Source organism: Callithrix jacchus, chromosome 11, assembly GCF_049354715.1.
Source record: "Callithrix jacchus isolate 240 chromosome 11, calJac240_pri, whole genome shotgun sequence".
Taxonomy (NCBI): Eukaryota; Metazoa; Chordata; class Mammalia; order Primates; family Cebidae; genus Callithrix; species Callithrix jacchus.
In genome coordinates, this window is record NC_133512.1 from 83558299 (window position 1) to 83578607 (window position 20309).

Genomic DNA, 20309 nt, shown 5'->3' on the forward strand with positions numbered 1-20309 from the left:
TCACTCTTGCTTCTCATTCAATTTCCAGTGGTTTATATCCTGTAAACCTGGCATGTCTAGAAAACATCAGATTACTCTGTGGAAAAAACTGGGGGGCACAATCATCCTTTCTTGATAAAACTAAAACTTCAACTCACTCTTTGTTTCTCTAGTGTTTATGATTTCTTGTTAATCAACACAAACCTCTTCTCTCTTCTGACCTCTGCTATCTGAGTTGGGTTCTAGAGGTGATATTTGACTTCCTTCTAGCCTGTGCTCCTGTCCTGTTCAAGGGAGGCTCTCTGAGAAGGGTCTTCAGTTCCTAATTCTCAGTCTCACTGCCAACCTACCTGACCAAGTTTCCCTCCGTGCACAGCTTGATGCTGTGCAAGCTCAGTATGAACTACCATATTTAACCAAGCCATTGTTCTGCAACTGAAAACTTACTCACAACCAAGCTGCCCTGGCTTCATAGGGGTAATCTTCAAAGCTCTCCAGGACTATCCTTATCAAGCCTGGCATTACCCTGGTCCTACCAGAAGCCAGCTCTGTGTGTGCATGTACCCACTGTTACTTTATGGGGATTACATCTGCGAAGAACTGTCAAGGAAAATAGTGGAGCCATTGCCTCAACTCACTCAAATGAGATTAAAAAGCTACATGTACAACTCCAGATCACTCTAACTGGTGTAGTTTCCAACCTCTGTTTTTATTAGAGGATCTGTTTTATTAAAATAAAATTGCACCCAAAACCTCAATGTTGATTCATGTATTCAATAACTATTGAGCACTTATTTGTGCAAAGCACTAAATATATGCCTCAGTAAATGGAATCGACATGTGCCAACTAAATAGGTCCAGGCAAGTCCAGGAGTCATCCCTGATTCCTTTCTTCCTCTTATTGCATATATCCCATCCGTTGGAAAGTTTTGTTAATTTCATCTTTAACCTGTATTTCCACTTTTCCCCACTTCTCTGTGGCTACAACTACTCTGATCCCAGTCATCATCATCTCTTATATCTAGCAGGGCAAACCTCCCTGATGCTTCTACTCTTGCTCTTCTATAATCTATTCTACATGTAAGAGGCGAAGTAATCTAATGCTTTAGCATGATCTACAAGGCACTGTATGTCTGGCCCCTTTTTGTCATTGCCATTCAGTGACATCCCTGTCATTCACAAACCCCTGGACACGATGAATTTCTTTGTGACACTTTATGTTAAAACTTTTCCTAGTGTAGGTCCTTTGCATTATTTCCTCTTTTTGGAGTTCTCAGCCACAGATCCTCTTAAGATAGCCTCCACCATATAATTCCTATCATCCCAATGAGAGAGGTCTTCCCTGACCAGCCAATTATAATGAGCCCTTCAACCATTAGTCACTCTTTATTACATTTCCATGTCCTACATTCCTCAAAACCTTGATTGCCACTTGAAATAGCATGTTATTTTATTTTTTTTTTGTTATCTATGTCCCTCTCACTCTTCTAGACTATAAATTGTCTATTCACAACTGTGTCCCTTATAATGGTACTTGGTACATAGTTACACTTAATGGCTATTTGTTTTATAGACAGTGGGGAATAAAACAAAGTCTCTTCCTTCACAAAATTTTCCATTAAACAAAAAATTAATTAATAAATACAGTCACATATACAAATTAAATATACAAATTATCATACATGTTATAAAAGCAAATAATAGATTGCTCTGTGGTCATGGGAGATGGCTCCACACAAGTGCATGAGCAAAGTGAACTTGACAGAGTTAGCTATGAGGTTATCTGAAGGAAGAGTGCTCCAGTAGAGGGAAAAGGCAATGCCACAGCTTATGGGGTTCGTAGTATGTTGGGCCTGTTTGAGTTGGGAGTGGAATGAGCCAGGTTGGAGAATAATAGCAGATGAGATCAGAAAGGAATACATTAACTGGACTGTTTTGCTGACTAGCAGTCCTAATAATTTAGGCATTAAAGCCTGTATACCTCTGGAGGATGCAGTATACCAGGACAGTATTTAGGCCCCATGGAACTATTTTATGTGTGTGTATGTTCCAACTGTTTCTTTGGCGGTTGATATTGAAACTGGGCGTTATCAGATTGTTCCTGTGTATCCAATCACTCTATACGTAAAAACCCCAGAAAAGGATTCAAAATTGCGAAAAGTAATCAGATATTGATTATACTGAACTTCCAGAATTGACTATGTTTTACTCTAAACAATCACTTAATCATACTGTTAGCATTTTGATCCAAGGTCAAAATGAGGAGTTCAGTTTGATTCTGATTCTTAAGTCCAAGTAATCCGATTGCTTTTGGCAACTTGTAGGTAAAATGTGCATATACCAGAAAAATAATTTAGTTTTACTTTTCAGAAACACTTTTAACTTCCTGGGGGAAGTATCCCACTTCAGAATGTCAACAAACTTTTAACAGAGAGGTAAGAATTAAACTTTTTTTTGATATGTGAAATTCTCACATCACTCAAAACAGTGGACTGTATACAGAAAATAAGTAAATTTAATAATTTATTATTGTACACAAATATAGAAAAAACCTTGGTATTTATCTTGAAGGACTTCATAGTTGAATTGATAGATAAGGCAAACACACACACTCAAAGGAAATGCTATAGGAGCCATGTGTTAATGCAGAAATGACTCTTCCCATGATGCTCTGCCTGTCTTCCTTCTACCATGATTCTCTAATCTCTGAGACTTAGCTCTCTTAGCTTCCATTCCTGGTGTGAAAACAATCATATTTATGATGTGGGGGAATTTAAGAAGTACTTGGCTGGTAGCAGAGGGGTTGCAGGTCAGCCTATCTGTGTGATTGGTCTAGTTTTTGCCCCTTACTCTGATAATTGTATATGCCTTTTGCTTTGGTACCAAGCTCTCCTTATATCCTGCTTGTCTTTGGGCTGTCAGCCTTATATCTAATTTTCCGGTTTTCTAGAACTTAAAGCCCTCCCAAAATTAGAGCTGGACATTTGCTACCTGCGATAATCTGAGGCCACCTGCCTGTCTTTTCATCTGTTATCTGTCATCAGAGTAGGCTGTGATGACAGCTCCATTCATAAGTGGAGATGGTATTATTGTGATAGCAAAATATAGTTAATAGGCATTTCTGGAGATTACACTTGGGAAGGAGGAACACTTACATGTTGATTTTTTTCAACCATGTGCACATGGTATTTTAAAAATAAACATTAAAAAATGAAAACAGTGACAACTTAAAAAACTAAAAAAAAATTATTTTTTCCAGCACAAAGGTATGTCTGAATCCTACTTCAAGATTTTCAAGGGAGCAATTAAAGATTGCTCAAAGGAAATAAAGCAGGCTGACCTTGATAAGCGGAGGCTTTAACATTAATCCCCAATATAGAAATCCAGTGAGGTACACCCTGGGAGGCTGAACCCTAATATTACCTACAACTCTAGCATAGTTGTATACCAGCAACGAAAAGCAGAGTGACTATTCACAATAGTAAACACATGGAATCAACCTAATTGCCCATCAATGGTAGAATTGATGAAGAAAATGTAGTACATGGACACCACATGATACTACGCAGCCATAAAAAAAAATGAGATCATATGCTTTGCAGCAGCTTGAATGGAGTTGGAGGCCATTATCCTAAACAAACTAACATAAGAACAGAAAATCAAACATCAGATGTTCTCATCTATTAGCAGAAGCTGAACATTTAGTATGTAAGGACACAAACAAGGGAACAGTAGACACCAGGGCCTCCTTGAGGGTGGAGGGTGGGAGGAGAATGAGGACCAAAAAACTACCTGTTGGGTACTATGCTTATTACCTGGGTGATGGAAAAATCTGTACACCAAACCTCTGTGACACACAATTTACCTATATGACAAACCTGCACAGGTACCTCTGAATTTAAAATTTTATTTTATTTGAAGTTCTGGAATACATGTGCAGTGTGTGCAGGTTTGTTATATAGGTAAGCATGTGCCATGGTGGTTTGCTATCAATCCATCATTCAGGTATTAAGCCCAGCACACATTACCTATTTTTCCTTATGCTCTCCCTCCCTTTGCTCCCCACCCCCAACAAGCCCCCGTGTGTGTTGTTCCCCTTCCTGTGTCCATGTGTTTTCATTGTTCAACTCCCACTTATAAGTGAGAACATTCAGTGTTTGGTTTTCTGTTCCTGCATGAGTTTGCTAAGGATAGTGGCTTCAAGCTCCATCTATGATGGAGATCATATCCTGTGAAGGATATGATCTCATTCCTTTTTATGGCTGCATAGTATTTCATGGTGTATAGCTATCACATTTTCTTTATCCAGTCTATCACTGAGAGGCATTTGAGTTGGTTCTATGTCTTTGCTATTATGAATAGTGCTGCAAGAAACATATGTCTGCATGTATCTTTGTAACAGTATGATTTATATTACTTTGGGTATATACCCACTAACGGGATTACTGGGTCAAATAATTTTCGGTTGTAGGTCTTTGAGGAATTGCCATACTGTCTTCCACAATGTTTGAGCTAATTTACACTCCCACCAACAGTGTCAAAGCATTTCTATTTCTCCACAGCCTCGCCAGCATCTGTTGTTTTTTGATATTTTAATAATCACCATTCTGACTGGTGTGAGATTGTATCTTATTGTGGTTTTGATTTGTATTTCTCTAAAGATCGGCTTATTTTTATAGGTTTGTTGGCTGCATAAATGTCTTCTTTTGAGAGGTGTCTGTTCATATCCTTTACCAACTCTTTAATGAGGTGGTTTTTTTCTTGCATATTTGTTTAAGTTCCTTGTGGATTCTGGATATTAGACCTTTGTCAGATGGATAGAAGCAAAAACTTTCTTCCATCCTATAGGTTGTCTGTTCACTCTGATAATAGTTTCTTTGGCTATGCAGAAGCCCTTTAATTAGATACCATTTGCCTATTTTGAATTTTGTTGCAATTGCTTTTGAAGTTTTTATCATGAAATCTTTTTTTGTACCTATGTTCTCAATGATCATGCCTAGATTTTCATCTAGGGCTTTTATAGTTTTGGGTTTTACATTTAAGTGTTTAATCCATCTTGAGTTAATTTTTGCATGAGATATAAGAAAGGGGTACACTTTTGTTCTGCATATGGCTAGCCAGTTCCCCAGAACCATTTATTAAGTAGGGAATCCTTTCCTTATTGCCTATTATTGTCAGGTTTCTCAAATATCAGATGGTTGTAGATGTGTAGTCTTATTTCTGAGCTCTCTATTCTGTTCTATTGGTCTGTGTATCTGTTTTTGTGCCAGTACCATGCTGTTTTGGTTACTGTAGCCTTATAGTATAGTTTGAAGTTGGTTAGCCTGATACCTCCCACTTTGTTCTTTTTGCTTAGGATTGTCTTGGCTATATGGGTTCTTCTTGTTTCCATATGAGATTTAAAGTAGTTTTTTCTTTTCTAATTCTGTGAAGGATATCAATGGTAATTTGATGGGAATATCACTGAATCTATAAATTACTTTGAGCGTTATGGCCATTTTCACAATATTGATTCTTCCTATCTGTGAGCATGGAATGTTTTTCTATTTGTTTGTGTCCTCTCTGATTTCCTTGAGTAGTGGTTTGCCATTCTCCTTGAAGAGTTCCTTCACTTCCCTTGTTAGATGTATTCCTAGGTATTTATTCTCTTTGTAGCAATTGTTAATTGTTAATAGGAGTTCATTCGTGATTTGGCTCTCTGTTTGTCTGTTGTTGGTGTATAGGAATGCTTGTGATTTTTACACATTGATTTTGTATCCTGAGACTTTGCTAAAGTTGCTTATCAGCTAGGAAGCTTTCCTTGGACTGAGATGATGGGGTTTTCTAGATATAGAATCGTGTCATCTGCAAACAGAGACAGTTCGACTTCCTATCTTCCTATCTGAATATGCTTTATTTCTTTCTTTTGTCTAATTGTGCTTGCCAGAACTTCCAATACTATGTTGAATATGAGTGGTGAGAGAGAGCATACTTGTCTTGTTCTGGTTCTGAAGGGAAATTCTTCCAGCTTTTGCGCATTTAGTGTGATATTGGCTGTTGGTTTGTCATAAATGGCTCTTATTATTTTGAGGCATGTTCCATCAGTACCTAGTTTATTGAGAATCTTTAATATGAAGGGATATGGAATTTTTTATTGAAGGAATTTTCTGCATCTTCTGAGATGATCATGTGGTTTTGGCCTTAGTTCTGTTTATGTGATAACTTACATTTATGGATTTGTGTATGTTGAATCAGCCTTGCATCCCAGGGATGAAGGTGACTTGTTCAAGGTGGATAAGCTTTATGATATACTGCTGGATTCAGTTCACCAGTATTTTATTAAGGATTTTTACATTGTTGTCCATTACGAATATTGGCCTGAAGCTTTCTTTTTTGTTGTTGTTGTATCTCTGCCAGGTTTTGGTATCAGGATGATGCTGGTCTCATAAAATGAGTTAGGGAGGAGTTCTTCCTTTTCAATTGTTTGAATCGTTTTGAAGAAATGGTATCAGCTTTTCTTTGTACCTCTGGTAGAATTCAGCTGTAAATCCATCTGATCCTGGGCTTTTTTTGCTTGGCAGGCTATTTATTACTGCCTCAATTTCAGAACTCATTATTGGTCAGATTGGTGCTGTAGTGATGGCTGTTGCCCCTCCTCCCTGGAGCTCAGTCATCTCAGGTAGCAGATGGTGGCAGTGATGACAGCCACCCCTTCCTCCTGGATCTTGGTAGTCTTAGGCAGTCTCCAAACAAATGGCTACTGAGAATCTACAAAGCTCTGTTCTTGGGACCTAAGGCCCTGGTGATGTGAGCTCATGAGAGGAGAATCTGATCTGCAGATTGCACAGATCCATGGAAAAAGCATGGTTTCCTGGGAGGGTAGCATAATAACTCACCAACTCCCTTGGCTGGGAGTAGGAGCTCACCTTGCCAGGTATGGCTCCTGGGTGGGCCACTTTTCTTTTTTCCACCTTGCTTTTTTTTTACTTTCCATGGGTCATGCCAACCACCTAGTCAGCCAAAATGGGAGGACCTAGGTACCTCAGCTGAAGGTGCAGAATTTGCTCACCATTTTTGTTCTTTTTAGTAGGAGCCTCCTATCCCAGCTATTTCTAGTCTGCCATCTTGGCTCCTCCAAATTCTTTTTTAAAAGGAAAAAATAGCAGGGTATGTAAGAGGCAAAGAATTTTCCTCAATGACCATGTGTAGTGTGGGTAAAGGTAAAACTTTTCATGCCTATCTTTCTAGCTGCATGGAAGCAGAGGGACAGGTTGGAGCCCTTACTTTCCCAGTCTTCTAGAAAGAAGAAATCCCAAAAGAACTATCTTCACATTTTGTGTAATTTTAAAATCATTTTAAATACTCTTACCCTCTTGTACTATAATTGAGAAACAGCCCTCTTCTTTCTTGAGAGTAGAATGCAGTGACTACATTCCAACTAATTTTTAGGAGAGGGGATGAAGTAGGAATAAGGACCTTTAACTTCCCCAGTAGGGAGGAAAAGCAGTTGAGCAGATAAGTTCATGAAAAGGAGAGGACAAATGTTGGAGAAGGTAGAATATGAGTTGAGTGGTTGGGTAATGTCAGGTAGATTGTAGAGAGTCTGGAAATTATGATGAAAAGATTTGGCTTTTTACTTTTAATTGATTTATTCTATGTGATACAGGGTGAAGGAAAGGAAGAAATTGTTGTTGATAATTCCTATGGGTAATATATTTGAGAGATGTTTTGAAGACAGGTAAGGCAAGAGGGCTTGATGAATAAATGTGTAGTGCAATGGAATGGAGGAATAAAAAAGAATTCTGTCATTGAATATATGTAAACCAAAGCACTCCTGGTAATGTTCTTTTTCAGTTTTTGTTTTGTTTTGTTTTGTTTTACCAGTAGACTGACTACCAATTTTGGCTAGGTCCAGAAATGACTAACTTTAGGAATCTGACTATATTACTGTAAAGTTACTTTATAAGTTAGATAATTTACTTATATTGGTTGAAAAGCACAGAGTGCTATTTCTTCTCATTCTTTATTTCTTTTTTTAATTTTACACAGAAGCCCAGGAATACCTTCCAAGCTTCCCCACAAGTTTGCCAACGAGAATATCTGTACAGAGTCATGGTCAGGCAAAGGACCCTTTCATTACTGGCTGACATGTTGGCTTTAATCTGAGAAGGAGAAAAACCAAGCCAAGTAGCTTTCTTCCCTCTAAATTTGCACTTATATATTGGATTGCACTTCTGTGTTGGCCAAACAAGACAAAACACAATAAACACATATATAAAACAAAAAAATAAAAGCCAGTGCTAGGGGAGGGAGTAATGATAATAGCTCAAGAGGTAGTGGGCAGCCCTGGTACCTCTTACTTCAGCTGTATTGGCAGGCATCCAAAAAGACAAAATGACATTCAGAAGCAAAAACAGAATCCCAGATGAAAGACAGATCATGTCCTTAGCACTATGGCCCAACTGTAGTACTCTTCTCCCTGACCAATATATACTAGCATCACTTTTTCTTGGAAGAAAGTTTAAATAATTCACAACATAAAATGTCTATCTTCCTAAATCAAGTTTGTAACAATTAAAAAAATCCTTAAACATACAGATTTGTGGCCATACATATATGCCATTAACTCTGTCAAAAAATTAACATGTTCACAAAACTCCTGAGGAATGTAGCAGACCAAATAACTTATTTTAAGTGACCAATCAAAACTGTTAACACAGACATCATAATCAATCACTAAAAATTCAGTTGATAAAAATATCAATCATTACCTTTAGTTCAGAAAAAAGCATGCATATATTGACTTAACTATAGAATTATATGCAAGTTGAATGAAAGAGGAGATTGCTGATATTACACTGTTGCAGTTGGATTTGCTTTGTTAAGGTATTAAAACACCACTTAACAGGTTAGCTTTATATCTGTATGAAGCTACATTTGTGACATCACTTGGGAAGATGGTTCAAGAAAGCCATTCTTCACTTTTGTGGGCTTACTCGGACCTGAACCTCACACATTTACCTAATCTAAAGGAGTTGCTCTGAAAGGTTCAGACAAAAATCAGGCAGAGGTCTCAATTTCCTTTTTTTTTTAGTGAAAAAGTTTTTTTTTAAATTTTTTATTCGATTTTAGGTTTTGGGGTACATGAGCAGAGCGTGCAAGACAGTTGCGTAGGAACACACATGGCAGTGTGCTTTTCTTTCCTTCTCCCCTTCACCCACATTTGGCATTTCTCCCCAGGCTATCCCTCCCCACCTCCCCCTCCCACTGGCCCTCCCCTTTTCCCCCCAATAGACCCCAGTGTTTAGTACTCCCCTTTCTGTGTCCATGTGTTCTCATTTTTCATCACCCACCTATGAGTGAGAATATGCGGTGTTTCATTTTCTGTTCTTGTGTCAGTTTGCTGAGGATGACGTTCTCCATATTCATCCGTGTCCCTACAAACGACACGAACTCATCATTTCTGATTGCTGCATAATATTCCATGGTGTATATGTGCCACATTTTTCCAATCCAGTCTATTATCAATGGGCATTTTGTTTGATTCCACATTGAGATACCATCTCACGCCAGTTAGAATGGTGATCATTAAAAAATCTGGAGTGAAAAATTTTTTAATTGAGAAATAAATTTTATATATCTTTTTATGTAAATGGTGTTTCAAAAACAAAATATTCACATGCAGAAGAATGAAAAACTCAAAATAGATTAAAGATTTAAATGTAAGACCTGAAACTATAAAACTAATAGAAGAAAACATAGTGGAAAGGCCCCATGCTATCGGTATGTACAATGACTTTTTGTTTATGACCTCCAAAAACACAGACAACAAAAGCAGAAATAGACAAATGAGATTACCTCAAACTAAATAGCTTTTGCACAGCAAAGAAAACAACAGAATGAAGAGACAATATAGATAATGGAGGAAATATTTATAAACTGTACATCTGATAAGTGGTTAATATCCTAAATATATAAGGAACTCACAAACAACTCAGTAGCAAGAACACAAGTGACCTGGTTTAAAAAGTAGGTAAAGGACCTGAAAAGATATTTTTCAGAGGAAGACATACAAATGGCCAACAGGTATATGAAAAAATGTTAAATGTCACAGAGGCATACAACTTTAAGCCATGTGATATTACCTCACACCTGTTAAAATGACTGTTATCAAAAAGATTGAAAAAGTAAGTGGTGGCGAAGACATGGAGAAAAGAAAACACTTGTACACTGATGATGGGAATGTAAATTAGTGCAGCCATTATGGAAACAGTATTAATGTTCCCCTAAAAATTAAAAATAGAGCTATCATGTAATTTAGCAATCCCACTTCTGGGTGTATTTCCAAAGGAAATGAAATCAGTAAGTCGAAGACATATCTGCACAATCATGTTTATTGCAGCTTTATTTACAATAGCCAAGATATGGAATCATCAACCTAAGTGCTCATCAGTGGAAAAATGAATAAAGTGTGATATATATACACATGGAATACTATTCAGCTATTAAAAATAAGGAAATCCTGCCATTTACTACAACATGGATAAACATAGGGGACATGATGCAAAGTGAAATAAGCCAAGCACAGAAACGCTAACTGCATAATCTCACTCATATATAGAATTAAAAGAGTTGATCTCATAGAATTAGAGAGAAGAATGATGGTTACCAGAGGTTTATATGGTTGGGAGATGAAAGTGTTGGAGATATTGGTCAAAGGACATAAAATTTTATTTAGACAGGAGGAAAAATTCAACATATCTGTTATAAAACATGGTGACTGATATGGTTTGGCTCTGTATCCTTACCCAAATCTCATTTTGTAGCTCACATAATTCCCAGATGTTGTGGGAGTGACCTGGTAGGAGATGATTGAATCATGGGGATGGTTCTTTCTTGTGCCATTTTCATGATAGCAAATGGGTCTCACAAGATCTGATGGTTTTAAAAACAGGAGTTTCCCTGCACAAGATCTCTTTTTACCTGCTGCCATCCACCTAAGATGTGACTTGCCCCTCCTACCTTCCACCACAATTTTTAGACCTCCTCAGCCAGGTAGAGCTGTAAGTCTAATAATCCTCTTTCTTTTTTTTGTAAACTGCCCAGTCTTGGGTATGTATTTATCAGCAGCTTGAAAACAGACTAATACAGTGACTACCATTAATAATATATTGTATTCTTGTGATGAACTCTGTGAGGTAATCCATATGTAAATTAGCTAGATTTAGTCATTCCCTGAGGTAAATATACTTCAAAACATGTTGTATACAAAAAATACATACAACTTTATCTGTCTATTTAAAAAAATAAATGAGTAAGCTTTTTGCCCCTTTCTTTGGTCATATGTTGCTTTGCTTGATGGAGTCATATAAATATCGCAGGGTTTCCTCAGTCTTCTTTCATTCCTTTTCCCCCCAATCTGGGCGATTTCAAATGACCTGTCTTTAAGTTCACCGATTCTGTCTTTTGCCTGACCAAGTCTGCTGTTGAAACACTCCATCGAATGTGTTAGTTTAGTCATGTGTTTTTCAGATTCAGAATTTCTGTTTTGTTTTTTCTGATGAACTTATTTTGTTCATGTATTGTTTCCCTGATTTTATTTAGTTTTGAACTGTGTTTTCTTGTAGCTCTTTGAGCTTCTTTACAATTATTTTGAGTTTTGAGTTTTTTGTTAGGCAGTTCACAGATCTACATTTCTTTAGGGCCAGGTACTGGTGCTTTAATTTATTCCTTTGGTAGTGTCATGTTCCCTGATTACTCATGATCTTTTTGGCCATATTTTGGAGTCTGCATATTTGAACAAGTAGGGACCTACTTCAATCTCTGTAGACTAGCTTTGGCAGGTAAAGCCCTTCACTAGTCATCTCATTCAGAGGTTCTGGGAAAGACTGTCTGGCAGAGTGTATGAGCTGGGTCCATGAGCAGCAGGTGTCTGCTGCTAGGGTCTTTGGGCAGGCTGATCTAATATAGATCAGCTGGTCCAGGTGGGTGGCCTTGGAGCTTGGGTCTATAGGAACTGGTCTGTGCCTGACCTATGGGGTCAGGACTGGAGTTTGTCTACTGGGGTGTGCTTGAAGCTCTGCACTAGGGCAGGTCTGGCTCCTGGGTTTATAGCAGCTGACCTAGTGCTGGGGTCCACTGGGGAAGTCATGTCCCCTGGGTCCCTCAGGGTGGGCCTGAAGCCTGTGTCCAGAGGAGCTGTCTGAATCCTGGATTTTTTAAGATATGGAGGCTGACATGGTACAGGGTGGTCCTTGAACCCTGAGTCCATGGGGGATAGCTTGGTGGTGGGGTGAGCTTGGAAGGTCTCAATTTCCTAACTCATTTTTCTAATTCCCTTTGCTTCAATAGGTTAATTAAAGTAATAACTATAATAATAGTGAGTGTTTAACTAAATGTTAGACACAGTGATGGGCCTTTAAAAACATTGTCTTGTTTAATAATTATAATAAGTTCATAAAGTAGGCATTATTCCATTTTATGGGTATGAAAGTCATATCTCACATAGGTTAAATAATCTGACTTAGGTTACCCATCTAACAGGTGGCAGAGGTAAAATTCAAATTTATCTCTGAATGACTGTTTTATTTGTCTAAAACTCTGAAGATATTTTTAGGTTTTCTTAGACTAAGTTTATGTGTGACTATGAATTAACTATAGTTAGAGTTTGAGATTTGGTTTTGGGAAGTCATTTTTTAATATTAATTGTTATAATATCAGTTTTATTGTTAAAAGGATGCATAAACTATTTGACACAGTTTTCCAGGATGATTTTTCAAAGAGATTTAGTCTACCTCCATATTGACTGAATTGAGCATTTTTGACAGCTTCCAATGGTCACATCAGGTTTTGAGAGCATTAATATAGAGAAGACATCAGGGGGAAAGAATCATTGGGTTTATGTGAAAAGAAATGAATACCTGCATATTCCTTGAAAGAGATTAACATTCCATGCTACATTTGCCACCAGAGGGAGTTATATGAATACCATAACATATTGTCAAAGGCAAACAATAATTATTAACTATTTTATTCCAGTTCCATAGATATTTTAAGTAGCACTCAGAATTTGGTAGAACTGGTAGAACTATGGGAAAAAACTTAAACATCTCCTTTAATTAATTAATTATATCAATCATAGTGTTGGGTGAGAAATAGAAGAAACATGTTAATTAAATTAGTAATGCAAGGCAAAAGATAAATGTCAAAACAAACTAATAGACACATTCCAGATTTTAGCAAAACGAACTTAATGTTATGATGAAACTAAAAATCAAGCTTGATTGTGTTTGTTTTAAAAATAATAATCTACTATTATCAAAACATAGCTTTAAAAATCCTGAAATCAATAATTTCATTGATGTTTCATTAAGCATATTTTATTTTACCATTATATCGCCTGTATCAAGATGACTGAAATTGTTATTGTCAGTAAACAAAATAAAATAAAAGGCCATTTTATGTACCTGTGCTCTCTGAAACCCAGGCCAAGATTTTCTCAATTGGCATACTACGGGAAAAAATGAATTATTTAGTAACTGGTAGCTTTCTACTGCACTTTGCTTTATATCTAGTTTTAGAACTGATTAGTCAATAGCATTTACAGAAACCTTCTATATAACTGCCAGCACTAAACTGTCCATTAAAATCAAGATTCAGTAACAGTCTTAGAAAGATGAGTTCTGAAGTGATATTTATGCTTTTATACAGTGATTTTCAAAATGTGGTCCCTGGATCAGACCCACCATGATCACCTGGGAACTTGTTCAAAATATGAATTTGTGAGTCTCAGTCCAGACCTACTAATTCAGAAAGACCAGGGGTGGAACCCAGCAGTGCTTTGACAAGTGATTCAAATTCACATTTAAAGTTTGAGAACTGCTGATAATCTCTTGAAACTAAGTCCCGCAACTTGTGCAAGTTGGAACATATACTTTCTATATTTTATTACAGTAGTTATTTTCTTATGGGTAAATTTTAAGAAATTTATTATTTAATTAAAAAATTAAATGAATGATCATGGAAAAGAATGCTTAAAAACATTTCATAACATCAAATATTCATATAACAATTGAATTAAAAAATAATAGACACGTGCTTGAGAGGCAAGAATAAACAATATGTATTTACTGTTAAACGAGGGGAATTTGTTTATTTTTCTCTCTCAACAAGTATTGCTTGCACTCAGAGATAACAATTTAGCGATTTTTACATTTATAATTTTGAGATTATATAACTGTTTAAGATGCTTAAGAAAAGCAAACTTTATAAGGTTAAAGTGAGATTTGCCTAGAAAACTAGAAACAAGGTTAGTATTACAAGATGACTTGATGCTTTATGTACTTTTCTATTGTCTGAATTTTTACTACACTAGAAAGTACACTTCTATTAAATAAAAATGTTTTAAAATTATATTTTAAAGTCTAGTTGCAAGCAAGTAACTTGAACATGGCATGGAATAAATCTGCCTTTTTTTTTTTTTTTTACTTTGGCTTGTCCAGTAAGTACTGAATTGCTGATATGATTATTTTGTATCATTTACGTTACTTCAGATGTAATTAGTCAAGTACAATGCAATCAAATTATAAGTAGATGGCCCAATCAGTTTTTTGATTGACCTACATGCATGCCATTGATTTTACTAATTATTTAGAATGGTCTTAGAGATTGATGGATAATTTCATTACAGTATATTAGTTATAAGATACAAATAGTAAGCAGCCAAAGAAAATACAACTGTAAAGATTTAGTTGAAGACCTTCCAATTAGATTGACACATCAAACTGAAAACTCCAATTATTTACCTTTTCTTTTTCTTTTTTTTTTTTAATTTTTTATTGGATTATAGGTTTTGGGGTACATGAGCACAGCATGCAAGACAGTTGCGTAGGTACACACATGGCAGTGTGCTTTGCTTTTCTTCTCCCCTTCACCCACATTTGGCATTTCTCCCCAGGCTATCCCTCCCCACCTCCCCCTCCCACTGGCCCTCCCCTTTTCCCCCCAATAGACCCCAGTGTTTAGTACTCCCCTTTCTGTGTCCATGTGTTCTCATTTTTCATCACCCACCTATGAGTGAGAATATGCAGTGTTTCATTTTCTGTTCTTGTGTCAGTTTGCTGAGGATGATGTTTTCCAGATTCATCCGTGTCTCTACAAACGACACGAACTCATCATTTCTGATTGCTGCATAATATTCCATGGTGTATATGTGCCACATTTTTCCAATCCAGTCTATTATCAATGGGCATTTGGGTTGATTCCAGGTCTTTGCTATTGTAAACAGTGCTGCAATGAACATTCGTGTACATGTGTCCTTATAGTAGAACGATTTATAGTCTTTTGGATATATACCCAGTAATGGGATTGCTGGGTCAAATGGAATTTCTATTTCTAAGGCCTTGAGGAATCGCCACACCGTCTTCCACAATGGTTGAACTAATTTACACTCCCACCAACAGTGTAAAAGTGTTCCTTTTTCTCCACATCCTCTCCAGCATCTGTTGTCTCCAGATTTTTTAATGATCGCCATTCTAACTGGCGTGAGATGGTATCTCAATGTGGTTTTGATTTGCATCTCTCTGATGACCAGTGACGATGAGCATTTTTTCATATGATTGTTGGCCTCATATATGTCTTCTTTCGTAAAGTATCTGTTCATATCCTTTGCCCACTTTTGAATGGGCTTGTTTGTTTTTTTCCTGTAAATCTGCTTGAGTTGTTTGTAAATTCTGGATATCAGCCCTTTGTCAGATGGGTAGACTGCGAAAATTTTTTCCCATTCTGTTGGTTGCCGATCCACTCTAGTGACTGTTTCTTTTGCCGTGCAGAAGCTGTGGAGTTTCATTAGGTCCCATTTGTCTATTTTGGCTTTTGTTGCCAATGCTCTTGGTGTTTTGTTCATGAAGTCCTTGCCTACTCCTATGTCCTGGATAGTTTTGCCTAGATTTCCTTCTAGGGTTTTTATGGTGCCAGGTCTTATGTTTAACTCTTTAATCCATCTGGAGTTAATTTTAGTGTAAGGTGTCAGGAAGGGGTCCAGTTTCTGCTTTCTGCACATGGCTATCCGGTTTTCCCAACACCATTTGTTAAACATGGAATCCTTGCCCCATTGCTTGTTTTTGTCAGGTTTATCAAAGATTGTATAGTTGTATGTATGTTGTGTTGCCTCCGGTGCCTCTGTTTTGTTCCATTGGTCTATATCTCTGTTTTGGTACCAGTACCATGCTGTTTTGATTACTGTAGCCTTGTAGTGTAGTTTGAAATCCGGTAGTGTGATGCCCCCCGCTGTGTTCTTTTTGCTTAGAATTGACTTGGCTATGCGGGCTCTCTTTTGGTTCCATATGAAGTTCATGGTGGTTTTTTCCAGTTCTGTGAAGAAAGTCAATGGTAGCTTGATGGGGATAGCGTTGATTCTGTAAATTACTTTGGGCAGTATAGCCATTTTCACGATATTAATTCTTCCTAACCATGAACATGGAATGTTTCTCCATCTGTTTGTGTCCTCTCTGATTTCATTGAGCAGTGGTTTGTAGTTCTCCTTGAAGAGGTCCCTTACGTTCCTTGTGAGTTGTATTCCAAGGTATTTTATTCTTTTTGTAGCAATTGCGAATGGCAGTTCGCTCTTGATTTGGCTTTCTTTAAGTCTGTTATTGGTGTAGACGAATGCTTGTGATTTTTGCACATTGATTTTATATCCTGAGACTTTGCTGAAGTTGTTTATCAGTTTCAGGAGTTTTTGGGCTGAGGCGATGGGGTCTTCTAGGTATACTATCATGTCGTCTGCAAATAGAGACAATTTGGCTTCCACCTTTCCTATTTGAATACCCTTTATTTCTTTTTCTTGCCTGATTGCTCTGGCTGGAACTTCCAGTACTATATTGAATAGGAGTGGTGAGAGAGGGCATCCTTGTCTAGTACCAGATTTCAAAGGGAATGCTTCCAGTTTTTGCCCATTCAGTATGATATTGGCTGTTGGTTTGTCATAAATAGCTTTTATTACTTTGAGATACGTTCCATCGATACCGAGTTTATTGAGGGTTTTTAGCATAAAGGGCTGTTGAATTTTGTCAAATGCCTTCTCTGCGTCAATTGAGATAATCATGTGGTTTTTGTTTTTGGTTCTGTTTATGTGGTGAATTACGTTGATAGACTTGCGTATGTTGAACCAGCCTTGCATCCCTGCGATGAATCCTACTTGATCATGATGAATAAGTTTTTTGATTTGCTGTTGCAATCGGCTTGCCAATATTTTATTGAAGATTTTTGCATCTATGTTCATCATGGATATTGGCCTGAAGTTTTCTTTTCTCGTTGGGTCTCTGCCGGGTTTTGGTATCAGGATGATGTTGGTCTCATAAAATGATTTGGGAAGGATTCCCTCTTTTTGGATAGTTTGAAATAGTTTTAGAAGGAATGGTACCAGCTCCTCCTTGTGTGTCTGGTAGAATTCGGCTGTGAACCCGTCTGGACCTGGGCTTTTTTTGTGAGGTAGGCTCTTAATTGCTGCCTCAACTTCAGGCCTTGTTATTGGTCTATTCATAGTTTCAGCTTCCTCCTGGTTTAGGCTTCGGAGGACACAGGAGTCCAGGAATTTATCCATTTTTTCCAGGTTTACTAGTTTATGTTCATAGAGTTGTTTGTAATATTCTCTGATGATGGTTTGAATTTCTGTGGAATCTGTGGTGATTTCCCCTTTATCATTTTTTATTGCGTCTATTTGGTTGTTCTCTCTTTTATTTTTAATCAATCTGGCTAGTAGTCTGTCTATTTTGTTGATCTTTTCAAAAAACCAGCTCTTGGATTTATTGATTTTTTGAAGGGTTTTTCGTGTCTCAATCTCCTTCAGCTCAGCTCTGATCTTAGTAATTTCTTTTCTTCTGCTGGGTTTTGAGATTTTTTGATCTTGCTCCTCTAGCTCTTTCAATTTTGACGATAGGGTGTCAATTTTGGATCTCTCCATTCTCCTCATATGGGCACTTATTGCTATATACTTTCCTCTAGAGACTGCTTTAAATGTGTCCCAGAGGTTCTGGCACGTTGTGTCTTCCTTCTCATTGGTTTCGAAGAACTTCTTTATTTCTGCCTTCATTTCGTTGTTTACCCAGTCAACATTCAAGAGCCAGTTGTTCAGTTTCCATGAAGCTGTGCGGTTCTGGGTCGGTTTCTGAATTCTGAGTTCTAGCTTGATTGCACTATGGTCTGAGAGGCTGTTTGTTATGATTTCAGTTGTTTTGCATTTGTTGAGCAGTGCTTTACTTCCAATTATGTGGTCAATTTTAGAGTAGGTGTGATGTGGTGCTGAGAAGAATGTGTATTCTGTGGATTTGGGGTGGAGAGTTCTGTAAATGTCCACCAGGTTTGCTTGCTCCAGGTCTGAGTTCAAGCCCTGGGTATCCTTGTTGATTTTCTGTCTGGTTGATCTGTCTAGTATTGACAGTGGAGTGTTAAAGTCTCCCACTATTATTGTGTGGGAGTCTAAGTCCTTCTGTAAGTCATTAAGAACTTGGCTTATGTATCTGGGTGCTCCTGTGTTGGGTCCATATATGTTTAGGATCGTTAGCTCTTCTTGTTGTATCGATCCTTTTACCATTATGTAATGGACTTCTTTGTCTCTTTTGATCTTTGTTGCTTTAAAGTCTATTTTATCAGAGATGAGAATTGCAACTCCTGCTTTTTTTTGCTTTCCATTAGCTTGGTAAATCTTCCTCCATCCCTTTATTTTGAGCCTTTGTGTATCCTTGCATGTGAGATGGGTTTCCTGGATACAGCACACTGATGGGTTTTGGATTTTTATCCAATTTTTCAGTCTGTGTCTTTTGATTGGTGCATTTAGTCCATTTACATTTAGGGTTAATACTGTTATGTGTGAATTTGATACTGCCATTTTGATGCTAAGTGGCTGTTTTGCCTGTTAGTTGTTGTAGATTCTTCATTATGTTGAAGCTCTTTAGCATTCAGTGTGATTTTGGAATGGCTGGTACTGATTGATCCTTTCTATGTGTAGTGCCTCTTTTAGGAGCTCTTGTAAAGCAGGCCTGGTGGTGACAAAATCTCTGAGTACTTGCTTGTTCGCAAAGGATTTTATTCTTCCTTCACTTCTGAAGGTCAGTTTGGCTGGATATGAAATTCTGGGTTGAAAGTTCTTTTCTTTAAGAATGTTGAATATTGGCCCCCACTCTCTTCTGGCTTGTAGTGTTTCTGCCGAGAGATCTGCTGTGAGTCTGATGGGCTTCCCTTTGTGGGTGACCAGACCTTTCTCTCTGGCTGCCCTTAGTATTCTCTCCTTTATTTCAACCCTGTTGAATATGACGATTATGTGCCTTGGGGTTGCTCTTCTTGCGGAATATCTTTGTGGTGTTCTCTGTATTTCCTGCAATTGAGTGTTGGCTTTTCTTGCTAGGTGGGGGAAATTTTCCTGGATGATGTCCTGAAGAGTATTTTCCAGCTTGGATTCATTCTCTTCGTCCCCTTCTGGTACACCTATCAAACGTAGGTTAGGTCTTTTCACATAGTCCCACATTTCTTGGAGACTTTGTTCATTCCTTTTTGCGCTTTTTTCTCTGATCTTGGTTTCTCGTTTTATTTCATTGAGTTGGTCTTCGACTTCAGATATTCTTTCTTCTGCTTGGTCAATTCGGCTATTGAAACTTGCGTTTGCTTCGCGAAGTTCTCGTATTGTGTTTTTCAGCTCCTTTAATTCATTCATATTCCTCTCTAAGGTATCCATTCTTGTTATCATTTCCTCGAATCTTTTTTCAAATCTTTTTTCAAGGTTCTTAGTTTCTTTGCATTGGTTTAATACATGATCTTTTAGCTCACAAAAGTTTCTTATTATCCATTTTCTGAAGTCTAATTCGGTCATTTCGTCACAGTCATTCTCCGTCCAGCTTTGTTCCCTTGCTGGTGAGGAGTTTTGGTCCTTTCTAGGAGGCGATGTGTTCTGGTTTCGGGTGTTTTCCTCCTTTTTGTGCTGGTTTCTTCCCATCTTTGTGGATTTGTTTGCTGGTCGTCTGCGTAGTTGCTGACTTTTCGTTTGGGTCTCTGAGTGGACACCCAGAATGTTGATGATGAAGTATTTCTGTTGCTTGGTTTTCCTTCTACCAGTCTAGCCCCTTCGCTGAACGACTGTTGAGGTCCGCTCCAAACCCTGCTTGTCTGGGGTGCACCTCTAGTAGCCGTGGCACAGCGAGGGATGCTATCAGTTTCTTTTTCTGCTCTCTTTGTCCCAGGATGATGCCTGCCTAATGACAGTCTTTTGGATATAGAGGGGTCAGGGAGCTGCTTGAGGAGACAGTTTGTACTTTATAGGGGTTTAATTGCTGAGCTGTGCACTCTGTTGTTCATTCAGG

General features: G+C 37.7%; 1 long non-coding RNA gene across 2 annotated transcripts in view; it reads left to right on the forward strand.

Annotated features, from left to right (window-relative positions):
• LOC144578279 (uncharacterized) overlaps positions 1 to 20309 on the forward strand; it is a 480728-nt gene that overhangs the window by 69754 nt on the left and 390665 nt on the right. The gene's annotated exons all lie outside the window — the stretch shown is intronic.